This window comes from Trachymyrmex cornetzi, unplaced genomic scaffold (assembly GCF_001594075.2).
Source record: "Trachymyrmex cornetzi isolate Tcor2-1 unplaced genomic scaffold, Tcor1.1 scaffold782, whole genome shotgun sequence".
In the NCBI taxonomy this organism is placed as follows: domain Eukaryota; kingdom Metazoa; phylum Arthropoda; class Insecta; order Hymenoptera; family Formicidae; genus Trachymyrmex; species Trachymyrmex cornetzi.
Window position 1 is genome coordinate 229,067 of NW_017300116.1, and position 17,075 is coordinate 246,141.

At 33.5% G+C, this 17,075-nt stretch overlaps 1 long non-coding RNA gene across 1 annotated transcript in view; it reads left to right on the forward strand.

Moving 5' to 3' along the window:
* The window catches only part of LOC108768344 (uncharacterized), a 42,980-nt gene extending 27,708 nt beyond the window's left edge, over window positions 1–15,272 (forward strand). Inside the window, exon 3 of the long non-coding RNA XR_001940479.1 lies at window positions 14,891–15,272. This is a non-coding gene — a long non-coding RNA (uncharacterized LOC108768344). The remainder of the gene's footprint in view (window positions 1–14,890) is intronic.
* The last annotated feature ends 1,803 nt before the right edge of the window (window positions 15,273–17,075 follow it).

The following is a 17,075-nucleotide window of genomic DNA, read 5'->3' on the forward strand; positions in this document are numbered from 1 at the left end:
GAATTTTGAAAGGGGCCACACGGCAAATAAAAGTAGACATGTTTAGCTAAATTTTCAGCCCTGAAAAAATTTTTTTGGTTCATATGAATTCTGGGCAGAGGGGGGTGTCCGGTTGAGAAAGAATGCCCCATTATTATTCCGTATTAACAAAATCAGTACTAAACTTTCGAGTTTTTTGTACAAATGCTGCTACAACAAATCGTATTTTCACTTGCATAAAAATTATCGATGCCATAGCTCTTCTTTTAAATTTTTTGCATTTTAATGACGCAAAGCAAGTACACGGAAAGAATAATTTTGCTGAAGTATCCAAGAATTTAAATACAGATCTGAAAATAATTTTGTTGGACCATCAAAATAATTACGTAGAACGCTTAAATTTGTGACAATGCTGCAAAAATTTTTAATATTCTAGCAACCAGTTTAAGCGTGCTATACATAATTACGATTTGATGGGCCAAACAAGATTATTTTCAGATTCGTATCTATAGCTAAATTTTTAGATATATTTCAGTAAAATCATTCTTTCCGTGTAAAAACTGGCTTCAGATCGACATTTGTCTCAGTTTATTAGGCCACGTCGATACGTGATTTATGTTCTCACGATTCGCGAGTCTCGCTTCGCTACACTGACATCGCCTTTATATCGAATTATGTCATTTTTTGCACCTTAAGGGCTGCATATCGAGATTCAATGTTGAGCGCGTTGCGATTTGTTGCGCTCTCGTTGGATGCTGTTGTGCTTGTAACGGCGAAACATATACGAGATGGCTGGAAAGCCATCAATCGGCTGGTCCGCGCCAATAAAAACTGGCGGAATTCTTTTATTTTTGCAGTACTTATAGTCTTTAGTACCACGAGGTTATTTCGAAAATCGTAAAGCGCAGTAATCGCAGGAAAGAGATTCAAATTTCCCATTAAACAATATAACATCCGTTGATAGTCGCTGCCAGATTTGACAAACATAATTATGTGTTTTTACATGTTTTGTAGATAATATATGCAAATTAAACGTGGAATAATTTTTTATCTGCGACGTAAAAAGATTTAACCGAAAACTTTCAGCATTCCTAAGAATTTATAATTAATTGAAAAATTAATTTGTTTTAAATTACATTGAGTGATTTTTCTTGTACGACAAGGTATGAATTAAATATATATATATAATTAAAGTATTATAAAAAATAGTGTACAGAATGCAACAAACATTATATTTTAATTTTTTGTAAAGTAAGTTTTATATTTGTTTTTTTTTTATTTTTATCTTTTTATTCACTTTTTGCCTTTGAAATTGCATCGAAAACAAAGAACACCGAATCACAAATAATGTCACGTGATAGCTTGAAAGGTTGGTCTGTTGGATGACTTCCATTTCGATGAAATGTGAAGGATTGTATTTCTGGCAGATTGTGTCATATCGCAAGTCCAGAATGATTTTAAATGCAAGTGTGCAAAGATACGTGAATTTCTCTTTTTTACTATTGCATATGTACAATTTGACATAAAATATAGAGAAAACGATAACGCGAATATCGAAATAATGCATTTTAATTTAAGTTCGATTCCTTTATCAATGAGTGGTAAAATTTGTGTAATAATATTTAGTTATCTGATATTTTCGAATTCTGTTTCGCGATGTGAAACTTGATCCAAAGCGCATTCGCAATTATGAGATCAAGCGGAAATAAACCGCATTTCCGTGATTTAATTCTCCGCAATTTAATCCACGCGCATAGGGTATTTTTACCGGTTAAAAAAATAACAGACTGTGCGAGAGCCATGGATTTTCGTAGGACTGTGAATCACGCTTCGTGTCTGGAACCGACGCGACGTTTCCACATTTTATGACGATCGATCGCGCGGGTTCGCGCGATGCTCAGAGAGCATCACAGCACCCGCGTTTCCGTATTCAGCCTTATTTCATTCCCATGCAGGAAGGATGCCGTTAACTTTTAACGGTCGGTTAATACTACGTCGCATTCTGTGACTCGTTTCTAACAGCCAGTTTGAATGAGGAGGGTCAGGAAATATCTTTTGATGATATAGTAACCGCATACGCCTTCAGTTAAACATTCTTCACAATATCAAATGGTACTAGCGTCTTAAGACAGTTTGATAATATAAGATATATGCAGAACAACAAACGCATCTAAGAAATTACGCTTGACTTAAGTGCACATCTTTCGCGTACAAACTTTTAGCGAATTAGTGTTTTTCTTTTATCGAAAATTACATTTAATAATATTATTTTTCTCAATATTAGGTTTCAACAAGATTGTTTGTATGAATACATCAATTAAGTAAGAGAAGCGCCAACCAATATATACATATATATATATATATATATATATGCATGTATATACACAGTCAAAGTTAGATGTTACCTTCAATAAATAAAGCAAGCATCTTGAACTTGTAAAGAACCTGCAATAAGTTTTTTACAAGTTTAAAACTAGTAGCATCAAATTAACGATCAAATTTAATTTATCAAATTTCAGTTTGAGTATGTTGCAAATCCGAAAGTAATCAACGTACAGTCATATATCTGAGATAAATATATTTAAAATATACATATAGAAATATTATTTTAACATCTAATTTTGACTTAATTAGCGCTTCTCTTATCTAATTATTTTTTTTTTGTAATTTTCTCATTGTCGGTATTAGTATAAGTCGTGCAATTATTGATCACATGAAATTGTAAACTAATTAGAGTAACTCTTACAGTTTTGGACATAACTGGTACATATGATGCAAATTTAGTGTGTCTATTGGGGCTTATGAAACATATATGCGTAAATGCCATGTAAATTCTGAAATATATGATATGTACATAATTAATTATTCTTTGATAATATCCTAATTCATGGAATATTCAAAACAAATTAATACGTGTGATTATTATACATACACATATGAATATTGATAATATATTTTTCCTAAGGGAGAGTATGAAACATATGTATTTTGTTGGGGATTAATTGGAAGAAACAAGCAGCCTTAATATCATTTATAATAATAACTACATAATAACTTACTTATTGTTTATATTTTTGATATTTTTTCATCAAATTAATTTTCAATTTTTTGTTAATCCGTATTTTTGGATAAATCATTGAAAGCAGGATATTTATATACACATGGATCCTATTTTATTTACTCATTGCGCTTGGCATAACGTATCAGTAAATTTTCAGAGACACCTGGAAAGCATTTCCACAAAATTCTGAATTGGAAACCGGGTTGTGTCGATTTTCAACTGTAGCTTTCATCCTCTTGTATTTACAGTTACACATTTTTAGCTCTTTTTGCTTTATTTCATCGCATTTGTCGCTCACGTGCGAATCAGTAGCAAACATTTTGCATTTGAGCGTCAAAAAATAGGGGACAGATCATTATCGGACGACTGTTAGCACGCATGCTCGCTTGTGCGCGGAAGCTAAGCCGAACGGAACGCGTATCACGGCTGATACTAATTTCCGTTTTAATTAACATTGCATTTGCGTAATTAATCGCTGTCAACGGCTTAGATGGCGCGGCTTAGGTGCAATGTAGCCGTGCATATTCCAATCTAATGATATAAATGATACTGGAGCCGATCTTTGCATCGGTTATACGCCATCGACATCGGTTAAGGTAATTAATCATTGGATTTGTCAATGTTCGATATTATTGACTACATTGATCGACGGAAAATGTGCGAGAAAAATAACTCTCGTATACATTATACTACCTTTAAAACAAGGTTGAAAAGTAACACCATTATCGTTTTTGTTATTTTTTTCAGTAACGATCGTTACTTTAATTCCTTATTACCTTTATTCAGAATCGTATTATTTTTAATTAGTTAGAAATATTATATAATAGAAAGTTAAACATCGAAAAATGTTTTGTACTTTATATTTTAAGCTTCATTCCGATAATGATTGCCAATTAGTGTGCCTAATGAATACAAAAAATTGTAATTGAGCTCCAAATTGTATTTATTCAAAATTTTCACATAAAAAAAAGTATAATCATATATTCATTCAAAATTTTGAGTTTTCAAAAAATATTTATTTACAAAAAAACTATGAATATTTAACGAGTACTCATATTCATTCAAATAAAATATAAACTGAAAAAAAGCTCCAATAAGCAATCGTTACCTACAACTATAACCGGCACTTTGATGACTAAGTAAAAAAAATGAATTTTATTTATTTTTGTCATTGTAATATTTAAATTTTATGAAAGAAACTTAGAAATTTTGAAAAATATTTTAGAAAGTAATACATTTTTAATTTATAAATATCTATTTTTTTGATAGAATACCATACGTATTCCGATATAATTCCGGTTACGTCACAGTAATCTCATAAACATGTTATAATTATCTTGGGCGCGTCTTTCATTATGGTCTGTGAACATTAAATTCCGAGGTATATTATTTATTTCCAATAAAAATATCTTTGTTTAACCCATAGGTTAAACAAGGACGCCCATTGTATAGGTGGCGGACTAAACGCACGGTGTAATCGTAGCCATTGTTTTTATAGATTTCTGTCTTTTCTTGTAGGCTTGCAAGTTATAATGTGTAGATAATACAGAGTAAAAGTGAATACGAAACGAAAATATTCGTAATCATATTAAAAAAATATTCATTCAAATGGAATGAAAAAGTATTTATTCGTTTCTTGACTAATAAAAAAGAAATGTATTTGAATGAGTATTTTCATTCATTTTTTATTCATTTATTCGAATATTAGGTATATTCACCGGACACACTATTGCCAATATTGACATCAATCGTATACACGTAAAGTGAACTATAAATTTTCAGATTGGCAGTGAATATTGGAACTCTTCATAATGACGTTCGTTACGAACAATGTTTAATAAAAATTTTTAATAAAATCTGCGTTTGTAAATTTCAATCTAATTTCTTTTAGATAAGTATATATTAAAAAAAAAAAATAATTGTTTAAGATTTATAATATAAGCTTAATATAAAGAAAAGCTTATTATTAGAGAATGTAATTTTTAAATCTAATATACCAATAATATACTAATGGTATTATTTCAGTTTTACAAAAAAATAACGAACCGTAATTCTCTAAGTAATAGTAACGGTAACGCGTTACTCTTATGAAGTGACATTCCCAACTCTGTTTTAAAGTGTATAAACAAATTAAGCCGGTCTATAAGATTCTAAAATAAATTTCCTTCCTTTTTAATGGAAGAAGTATATATTATGACAAGTTTATTTATACATATTTATATAAATTGCAATTTTTCTTAACTCATCTCCTCCTAATACCTCCAACTTGACTTGGATGGAAAGAATATAGTTTTATATGACAAAGATTCTAACTAAAAATATTTGTATAATGCGCGTGCAACAGTCAGATATTATAAATGTAGAAAAAAATTTTAACTTATCGTTTTAATTTATCATTTTAATAAATTATAATTTCCATTGTTTGTTATCTATTAATATATCTATATTAAATTATTTGGAATGTCAAGATAATTTCTCAACCAAATCATGTTCACGAATTTGTATAAACCTACAGACGATACGGTTAGTACTATCAATTAGGAGATGGTATGCAATATGCAAATTTGGTGTAGGTGTTTATTGTATGTGGAGACGGTAACTTCCTCGCGGAAGTACCGCTTGATTAATGCTATCCTATTTGGTAGCGAGCTTCCTCACCGGACGAGAATCTTCTACGGCCCTTACACAAGCGGCCGAGATAATCGATTGCAATCTTTTACATCAGTTGTCCGGGCTCACGTTTTACAAGGAATTTTGATCAAAGTAGATTCGTTGAAGATTAAACCGTGAAGTTTCACTCTAACATTGGTTGTTGTTGACTTTAATGCCCACTTTAATGTAGACTCGATTCTTGTCTCTTCGATAAATAGCCTTTTTGTCGTCGTGAAATGAAACTGAAGAAAGAATTTGATTATCACTTGTAATTAAAGTAAGAAGAGCGGTAAAACGAGTTACGCAAACTTCAAATAATCGAATCTTCCGTTCCAGTAGAAGTAGCAGTTCTATTTCAAAGGGTTTCCAGGATAGTATCGTACTGATCAGAAAAAACATTATCCCTTTTTCTTTTTTTCTTTACGTCAGAATATCCGAATTTAATTAAGACTTGGTTATAAGTTCTAAACAAGCACGGCGCGCAATTATAAATATACAAACCTAATCTTGTAATCAAAATAATGTTCTAGTACAATAATAATTATACGATTTATATATAGTAATAATAATAAGAATTATATATTTATAAAAAGAAAACGAAAAATTTGTGATATATAATTTTTTAAAAGCATTTAAATCTGTAAATAGATCTTGCCAGATTAACATGGTTAAAATAATGTTTCTTAATGAAAAAGAACTGATAAATTAATTATACGTTTTATTAAATGAAGATATAAGTAAAAATATATTATTTACTTAATAATATTATTTCTACAAAAATTTTGTGATTACAATTGATTAATGAATCAAAGATTTGTGCTAAAAACTTGAGTTAACTATCTAGTTTCAAAAAATTTGTGACATTATTTATGAATTTGTATATTGTAAGATTTTTGAGGTCAAGGAAAGATTGGAAACTTGCTTCGTCGTATAAAAATGATATTTCCATCATCTAATACTGCTCGATCGAAGAATCAAACGAGTAACGGCAGATGTTATAGCAAGTTCGTAGAGCGGATGTGACACGATCTAATCCAGACGGGGTAGCAGCGTAGCACCCGATTCCATCACAAAATTGGAAGACACCGTGCCGCTGTCACAGTAGGGAATCGCGGAAGTTATTTAACGTATTAACTCCCTGCTTGTTATTTTAGCTGCGGATGCGTTGCACCTCGAGGGAGAGCGAATCCAGTTTCCAAGAGTTGCACGTTGGCAATTTGTGATGTTCTTGACTTCCTCGACTCCCCTCGAGGCGGGCTCATGCTTGAGATCTACTACTGTCACTAATATACACACGTAGAACGATCTTGAAAACATACACATACACGATTAATCGGCATATGCATATTCTATTCTAAACAGTTATTTCAATTATGTACGTATCTAATGAAAATTTTAATATAATCTCATTTATTAATTTTTTAAAATTTGCATGCACACGCACGAATATAACATTAAAATATAAAAGCTTCTAGTCGTGTAATTTTACAAACAGAAATTTAAGAGATGTTTTTATAAAGTTACGTCAAGATATATGTGGAAGTCAATATTATTATAAAGTTAAGAAGTTTCCCAGCAAAAATTGACATCTAACAACAAGTGCAAAGCAAGATAAATTTTCTTTAGAACAGCTTTCTTTCTTATAGCATTTTCTTTGAAATAGCTTTTTTCTCTCATAACACCCCCCCCCCCCAATATAAACTACTACATATATATTACCTATATCTTGAAATTAATTAAGTATTGTAGTTATAAATTAAAATACACTATTAAAAATAAAATGTTAATTTTAATAAAACGTATAGTGGATGCAAAAATGTTGTGTACAAAAATATTAATTTTAACATTTTTGCTTGTTTCAGAAAGTAAGTTAAAATTAATTTTATTTTTCTAGTTGCCAATATGATTTTCCTTAGGAATTTAAGACATATTTGGATATGTATAAACAAAGAATTGCGAATCTAGAGAAAAATAGATATATATCTTATATTGTGAAGCTTAGACGAGCTCTGCACGTAGCTTACAACCAATGTTGAGGATGCCGTATTGACGGACGCATTCGGATCTGTTTTATTGAGGCCAGATAACGGATCTCCATAATACTGCGACCTCCTACTCATTTTTCTATTCCCCGTCTCGTTCTCGAGCAGGTATTGTCGTCTGCGATGGCTTTTCAAGATAAATGAGTTTTGAGACAATAGGGTTGACATTTAGGACTGACAATACTTGGCGGTACGAATGTGGAACGTGACTAGATAAAATGCGTCTAGTAGGGATTGTGAAAAGTTAGATATACAGTAATATAGTTGAATGTCATAAGACATAGATAAGAAATTCAGTTTCGAAAATGAGCAGTTTTTTAAATTACAACCTTAGCCAAAAATATTAGGCATCTTATTAATTATTATTTAGTTATTAGCTTAAAAATTTAATTAGGACATTTGCTGTAAATTATCCTTTGTTTTAAGAATCCTTTAATTTATATATAATCAATACTAATAACAATGCAGGTAAAAAAATTTCAAATAAATAAAAAAGATGCCTAATATTTTTAGCCAAGGCTGTATATCCATTAAGTATTTTAATTGTGTATACTTGAATGTGTAATGTTTATATTTGTGTAATTATTATATCCAGTATGAATTGATGCTTTACTTGTTAAACTGAAAACGTTAATTGTGTGAGAACGGTGATACATTCTAACTTTTTTATTTTATTGTCTTCTGGAGTGTTCTATCATAATATAACCGGATAATAACTATTCAGGGTAGCAACGTGATTCACGTACCTAAATGCTACAGCGTAATATGAAGTTAAATAAGTGGATTATAAAGGAAGATATGCAGTTAATAAATAAATAAATAAATAAATTGTTAAATTACTTTAATTGTTATATTATTTTAAACACATGCAAAATATCATCATAGAAAAATTGAATCATGTTAATTAAATTGTGATTAATTGCAAAATTTATGATTATCTGTTTTGGTCCTAAATTAAATTTATAAATGTCGCTATAAGTTTGGTTATTAACGATACAAATTATTTTCTGTAACGATATTCAAAAAATAATAATCATTCAGAAAATCTTATTTTCATTCTGCTGGAAGATAAAGTTTTGAAGATAAGCCAGCCAGAGGAAAAAAGTGAAAAATTAAAGGACACTCATCTAGTCTCAAGGCCTCGGCATATTATTAACTACCGCGTACATGGAGATACGATATATACCCTACTCTCAGAGATGCTGGAAAGTTATGGAATGGGCTTGACCTGTAATTTACCTACTAAGTGTTTGCGTACCTGCCTGCACAGTATGTAAAGTTAACTAATTAAACACTTAACGGAAGTTTCGAACAAATTAAACGAATACCGGACTGTACTAGGCGTCATTAAACATTCCTCGAAGTTTTTATTACTTTTTTGTTCCGTACCACGAAGTACCAGTCGACATTTTGCGATTGCTTTGCGAGTCACTTTAGTGTATTTTAGGAATTCCCCGTAAAATATTATCGTCGGAAATATGCTGCGTTCCATGAGATATATACACCTACTTGGCGAAGCGAAAAAATAAAACAGAAGCCGCCTTTAAGAGTTTATTCCAAGGAAGTTAGTCTAACTAGTTAAACTCGGTTTAAGAAGATTTAAATGTGTTTTGCACTTCTTCATTATTTAGTTCGCAGCCTCGGCGGTTCATTCTCTCGGTTTCCGAGCAGAATGAAATAAAAATGTGATTGTGCATAAAAACATTGGTTTTTCGTTGGTTGTCTGCGAGAAAGCAAGCGGACTGTTCGCAAAATGCATTCGCCGTGCAATTACAATGCGAATTATATTGTGTTTCGTGGGCGCTTTTACTAAAATACGAAAATAAATAGCCGATTTATTTGCGCATTTGCATAAAACACGGATGGTACAACCTCTGATACGCATCTAATTATATTCCAATGAAATATTCTACTTGCATTAAAATAGTACCGATATTTTTAAGTATGGTGCGCGCGCGATATATAAAATCGGGCCGCGATAAATTAGCGGATAAACTTACGATAAATTTCGTTGGTCTGCGATCGATAAGCTAGTTGTAATATCATTTTTATAGCTTATTAGAGCACGCTTTTAACGTATAGGTACTACATTATTTTATATTAGTCGCGCATCTTAAAAAAAAAATACCATACGTTTGATATTAAGAAATTAATAAAAATAAAAGAGGTTAATATTATTTCATTATTAGAAAATTAACAAAATGAAATATATGCGATGTTCACACATAAAATGAAATAGGGTAAAATCAGAGATTATGGCATAGGCTACTAATATGGAACAGTGCAATCGCTGAAAGTTATTGCAACTGTTACCAAACACGTCATAACAAGCAATGAACTCGGTCAGACCAACCGTTTTGCTACAATTAACATTTATTCATTTTCGTTACGTCAGAAGATTCGGTAGCTTTTTCTAAAAAGTGTTCTCACAAACTGAAGGTAAGTTTTTTTAATGCTTATATTGCACAGACGCTTTTAATAATGTTGCATGAACAATATTACGCAGATTAATTGCTATTTCAAACTTGTTTATTGCTACGGAAAGACTTTATTTGTCATATGACGACATGCAGGTAATGTGGAATACATCGAGGGTTGAGAATATGGAATAGATTCCATGTATGTAGCAACTTATTCGTGATCAGATTAGGTTAGGTTAGATTACTGCATGTATTCTATATCAGCTTATTTCCATGCGTAATAACGTTGGTAATGATACTATTATATTTTCTGTGTTATTGTACAATAAAAATTGAACAGTTTTCTATTTTTCTTGATCAGTTTATATAAATAAACAAATTTGGACTTCATTTATTGTGTTATTTATTACTATGGTCAAAATTTCATCGGTATTCCATATTACATCCCATTTTTTAGACCCCCCATTTTCTCACTTTTGACTTTTTGTTAATACGTTGACGTTGGACTTAAATTTTAGCGACTTTCATTTATTGGATGTTGCAGCTAACATATTCCTCAAGAGTTCTGTGTAAATTTAAAGTCTTCATATGTTATATCGGAGCAATGTTAATTTAAAAAAAGCTATTCCATAATCCCTGCTTTTACCCTACTAGTTACATTTTTAGCAGAAAGGATTTATTTTTCGGTGACGTTAATTGCGCAATTATAAGCGTCTAAATTAGGAATAATAATGCTCTTTGTCATGACATCAGGAGAATTGCTGATTGTGTCACAAAGTCTTTAAATAACTAATAATTATACATTTCAAAGTCGTCGTAATTGATGAACACCCGCTGTCGAGTGATTTTACTTAATTGAGTTCTTATCTCATCGACCGTCGTGCGGAAGCACCATATCGTTTTAGCGCGACGATCGTGAAACAATTTTCCGGTGGAGAACACGACACGATAATGACCTCGGCCTTACACGCGAAGTTAATCGGCGAAGGTTTAAATTTGTACACACAGAGGAAGGAGGTAAAGCAGAAAAGGCTAATGAGATAGAGAGAATATGGGTAGAAAAGGAGAGCGGGAGGCAAAAAGCGTATGAGAACCAAGATAATCGCGAGAAGTCTATGGTAAATAAAAGCGATTATACGCGATTCGTTAAAGGGTATTTTCACGGTGTGAGCTGAGTAGGCCGTGGTGGAACAAAATCGTTTTCATTTGCAAGCTGTTACTAGCGCAGCATCTGTAGCTAAACGCTGTAAACAGCTTTACTCGACTCGTAATGGCGGAAGGAGTGTAGTTTAACTTTGAATAAGGCGGCCTAAGAGGCTTTCGACCTCGGTAACACTCAGGCTACTCGCGTCGGAATGTAAGCGCAATAATACAGAGTGGTCATCCACTACATTTCATTGGAAAAATTTTTCTCACTCGTACGTTTTCCTTATCAAGTCATTTTCCGTCGGGCGGAATTTTTCAGAAAATAACGATGCATCATTAATGTCGTCCAGACAATTTGAACAAATGTTACAAATATCAACGATTCGAAGCGCACGATCGCTCTAATAGGCCTCAACATATAGATACGTCCCATTAAATCACAAATATGGTATTGTTCTCGCACTTTCGACTGTAAACCCGGCGTTTATGTTGCGATAACAGTGATAATTGTTGCGACTGGAAACGTGTCACACACCAGTATTGTAGAGCCATCATCTCCGTGTCACTATATGTCAGATACGTTTTCTATTTTATTTTTTTTTCCACTGATTCTGAATTACATGAACTATTTAAAGTATCGGTCACTCTCTTTCGACATATTTGGATGCATTTCACATAAGACAAACTTATTTCTAGTTTAATATATCGCAAATTTGATGTATTTTATTATTTTTATATCGAGCTCTTATGATAATTGTTTTTATTAAATAAAAAGTAAACGATCTTGTTGTATGAGTTCGCGTCTGTTTTTATGACACTGATTTATCGAAGAAAAGAGATTAATAATGTAGTTGATTAATGGGTATCAAGTTTAGGCAAGAAGCTTAAAATTTATTATTCGTATTGTTACAATCGAATGTGGATCGAGAGCTTGACGAGGGAAATATGGAAATCGAGGTATTGTAAAAGAGGAAGAGTTCGAAGGGAGGTGAAAGAAGAGCACATTGATAGAATAATTTCCGTCCTCGTTTTGTTTCAACGAACGACAATGTGGACACTCGGCTGGTGGATTGCGTAAAAAGAATAAAAATTACATGGGTTTGATTCAATGGAAATTCAGGAATACCATATCGTTTCACTTTTAATAACATGCCTGCATCGCGATTTCGTTTCTTTCTGAACGCGCTTTTGTCCTACCAATTGCATTGTCTACGCAAATTGTCCGCCCACTCGTTGATTCAATCGATTCAATTTATTTTAATCGAGGTATAGACTCTTGACAATCTCGCGCGAAAGCAGGTTTAAAATTTTCAATAGCGCGGTATTCCATATTATTTATTTTATACAGTTAGCGGATATAAGAAATAGGATCTCTATAAAAAAGCTGAATAATCGAAACACAAACTCCATCATAAAACATTAATATTATTTTGCCAATTACATCACGTATTGTGTATGCGGTGCTGCGCTTTACTGTTTCTATATAGAGTATATGTGTAAAATTCAATTAATGGAAAATGTCGCTATCGACATGAAGCACATCATAAAAATGATGATGTTTGCTTCTATGTGTTTTCCACTTTTAACTGTGTTTGATACCTCGAGATACTTTTGCCCTCTTTCTTCTTTCGTTTAAGTACACGCGAATTCTTTGTAGAGATGACCCTTCGCGTTACGAGCCGCTATTTTATTACTAAAGTTATTTGTCTTTCAAGAAGGTCCTTTGTTACCATTTCTTTGTTCTCCCACTTTATTGACTCATCCTCTTCATTGTTGACCGCGACATTTTGATGGTAACGGCCGGGATAAAGATTGGACATAGATTTCGAAGTGAGTTCTTACATGGACCTTAAAATCCTGTCGAATGGTGCAATATCTCTTTTCGGTTATATAACTGTTTCCTTCTTCGATCGAAATGAATTATACTCAAGGAAGCAATTTTGAAAAAGATTCGTCAGCGTTCTGTCAAAAGTTCTCAGATAAGATATTTCAAAATTAAAAATATTTTAAATTAAAAAATTAAAAATATTTTAAATTGATTAACAATGTTGCAATAACTATAATATTTACTAGGAGATTTACAGTATTTCACTATATGTTTATTGCAAGTTTATATCTTTGAATTATTAATGCTATGATTAACATAGCGGATTACATTAATAATTCGAATACGGCTATATTATATATTATACCTATAAATTTTTTGTACGAAAACACAATATGTATTTTATAATTTATTTAACATATTATAAATATTTTTATTCTTGTATTTAGTATATATTCCGAAAATCATCCGGAAGTCTAAAATATTTTGTGGTCGTTAGTAAGCATCGACACTTCGCTTAAAAAAATAGCGCGCGGTCGCAACCAGTAGAGATTTGTTTGCTCGGGAAAGTCCGGATTCGAGAAAGTCCGAAAACCAATATTGTCGAAACCAAGGAAGCGGTGGCTTAGGTCCACCAGCCCATTGGGATCGGCTTCGCGCACCTTTCCCCGCAAGGTTGCAATATTTCACTGCCGTTTGGTAAACATCTCTTCTCGCAGAGCACCGAGTGTATTACACAACCCCAGAGCTAACGTTTCCCCAATAACCATTTCTCTTTCCAAGATTTCGTCGGCGCTGTCGCATTGTTGGCAAAGCGTAATACTTTAAGTAATTACCTGGTATATCGTACACCGCAAACACATGCATACTTGTACGCCCGAGCACATATATGTTTCTTACGAAACTGGTGTTCATTTATTCAATCTAAATTCGCTTCTAACGATCTGATTTTTTTTTCAACAATGTGAGATTGTATTTTTCTATACATTACGCTAATGGTACATTCTTTGTGTTTTAATTTTTTATGCTTTTTGTGCAGAATTTCTGATACAAAATGGGGGTGTAGATATTAGCTTCATTTTAACAATTCAATTCTTTATGCTATAATACTTTAGGTAAGTTTTTCCTCCTACATAAGTTTTAATATTAGGCAAGTAATTTTCTCAAACATTAAAATATAGTGGAAGAACTGCTCCGGATAAATTTCATTTCTCTTCTTGCTAAAAGGATTAACAGTTCAAAAAGCATAAAAAGTGCTGGAACGAAAATTACTTATTATTAAAGAGATTATTTCTGCAATATCTCGTATTCACCGAAATTGGAAATCGATAATTGTTCTCTCGCGACAAAGCGTAGAAGCCCATTTAAGGTTTTGATTTTTGCATTTTTCTTTCGTAGCACGAATTTTGATCAAACATTGATTTGTAACTGCGCCGATTATCAATATCTCGAACAGCTCACACTATTGAAGCTGAATCCGTGGTATCAGAGGAAAGCGTTGATTAAATGCGCTCCGACTGCTTTATCATGAGCATGAGCATGCTACCCATTCAGTTCACTTCGCACGAGAACATAAATAAACTTTGTAATCGCGCAGAACAAGCTTGCAATATGAGCTTCACGTGAATTGCTCCGATGTGCAGCGCGCGTTGAGTAATTTTCGACTTATCAATGGAAATTCCATAGTCCACTGCTCATGAGCACTCCTCGTGGATGCTCTCTCCTATTAAGTGTTGTGATTAATAAATTCATTATAATTATTTAGTTCAAGTTTGTACGAGAAATCTCCGACGTTTAAAGCTCGTCTATACCAAACAGCAGGGGCGCATTGTCGAAGCATTTTCTGAGCTTTAATCTCAAGACGTATATCGACAAGGGATTTCACGACGAGAATACTAAGAACCGGCGCAGCGGGCGGCGATGTCGCTCTAACTTGCAAGGCGAAGAAAAAAGATCTGACTGATACAAATGACCGACTCGTTATTAAGATGCCTCATTCGTGAAACGCGGATCCATTTATATGCGTTAAGATATACTGTAGCTTTTCTGGGAAAACTTTTAACGAGCGCGGACAGCACGGGTTTCGCGCGCGCGCGCGAGCGCAGCGGGGCGAGGGTGGTCGGCGTGGAAACTCGAGAAAGTTTTAATCTCGGCCCGACTGCAGCCGCGACGAGGCTTGTAACGCTTTACGGTGAGTACCCGAGAAGTCGACTCGAAAGTCTAATTTTACGTTCGAATTAGCTGCGCCGACGATCTCGGGGGCGCCTTGCCACGGCGAACACTCGGCATTCCATGATATAACGAGGGGTGGCTGAATTCTTTTCGCTTCGCATCCAGTCTTCATCGGTCGGATTTACGAAGGCGCGGCGGCGAGACTCGAGACCATTCATAACACACCAGGTGCGCGACCTGCTCGTAACTTTCAGCCTGAAACGCCGCCCCTGTAACCTACATTATTGATCCGTTTGTGTACGGAACACTCGACGGAACATGTAACGCCTTTCATTCCTTTTCTCGCCGCTTGACGACGGACCGAATGTCCGAGCACCAAAAGCTGCGCGTTACGCCCGTATCGCGTGCAACATGCACTTCTTCCTTTTATATCTGACGATACCAGATATCGCAAGTAATTTGGAGTAAAAAGGAAAAAAAACAAGATATTGCGCCGAATCGCGTAAACGTGCGAACGGTGCGACTTTCAAAGCGGCGCGAAAATATACGAATTATTGTTCCAGTCTGTCACCGTGAACTGATGAAATGCTTAAAACACGGCGTGACGCGTCGAGCGTACGGGTTGACGAGAAATATTTTCATTAACTGAATTTTTTAGAATTCTATGTAACCGTATAACGTAACGCTCGAGAAGCGTTTCAATTTCGTGACGTATGCTGCAGATGACAGGACACTTATATTTTTCAAATTGCCCATACAAAGTGCTGCTTTTTTTTTTATCTCTCGACAACTCGAGGGAGCTCCCGCAAACAGGTTTGACACGCGTATGTCGCTATCTTGTTCGAATAATAAATTTCTAACTGGTAACACGGTGCAACCGCGAATACTTCGTTTATGGTATAAACGTTTGGAAAAACGACCTCTCTTATTCGTACTGGAACGTATTTTTTGTTTTTTTTTTGCTTTGCATAATATACTCAAAATATCCTAACCATCCTTTTTTATGGAAAAAGAGCCTCATTTATTTATTAAAAATTTTCGATTTAACGTTAATTCGTAAAAAAATACTTCGTCGTTTGCGCAAAGTACGTAAATCGTGACTAGTGTGCATAGACATTTAACTGAGGAATGTGAAACTCTGCTCGTGTGGTTTTATGACATTGTTCTGCCGGCGGTTCGAGTGTACGGCTATTGAATGTGGGTCGTCTATTAAAAAGTCGTGAGAATTACGTACTTCGCGACGTATTAATTAGTCTAGAGAGTCGGCGAAAAATTGTGAGAACAACGCGTAGTAAAGTTCATTAGTTAGTTACATATGTGTGTATATATATACAGGGTCATCGAAAAGTATCGGACCCCCCTAATATCTTCAGTTAGAATGCATTTTGGAGAAAATGTCCAATAGCAAAGTTGTATGGTTTCAAACGAGGAGTAAGATGATGACCTTGACTTTGATCTTGACCATGTCCTTTAAGGTCATTTCAAGGTCAACCTTATTTTTTTAAATGGAACCCCCTACATTTTATTGCATATTTTTATAGCTTATCTCGAGAACTTTCCAAAACATTATAATAAAACATTTTTTCATTAAGTATTTTTGAGTTATGAAGGTTTGGACATTTTTCCAAAATGCATTCTTACTGAAAATATTAGGGGGATCCGACACTTTTTGATTAATCTATTTTCTTTAAACCAATTAATTGGTCTCATTATTCCGCGCACAAAAGTATTAAGGTTATGATTACTGAAAACTAAATAATATTTTACAAGATATTTTA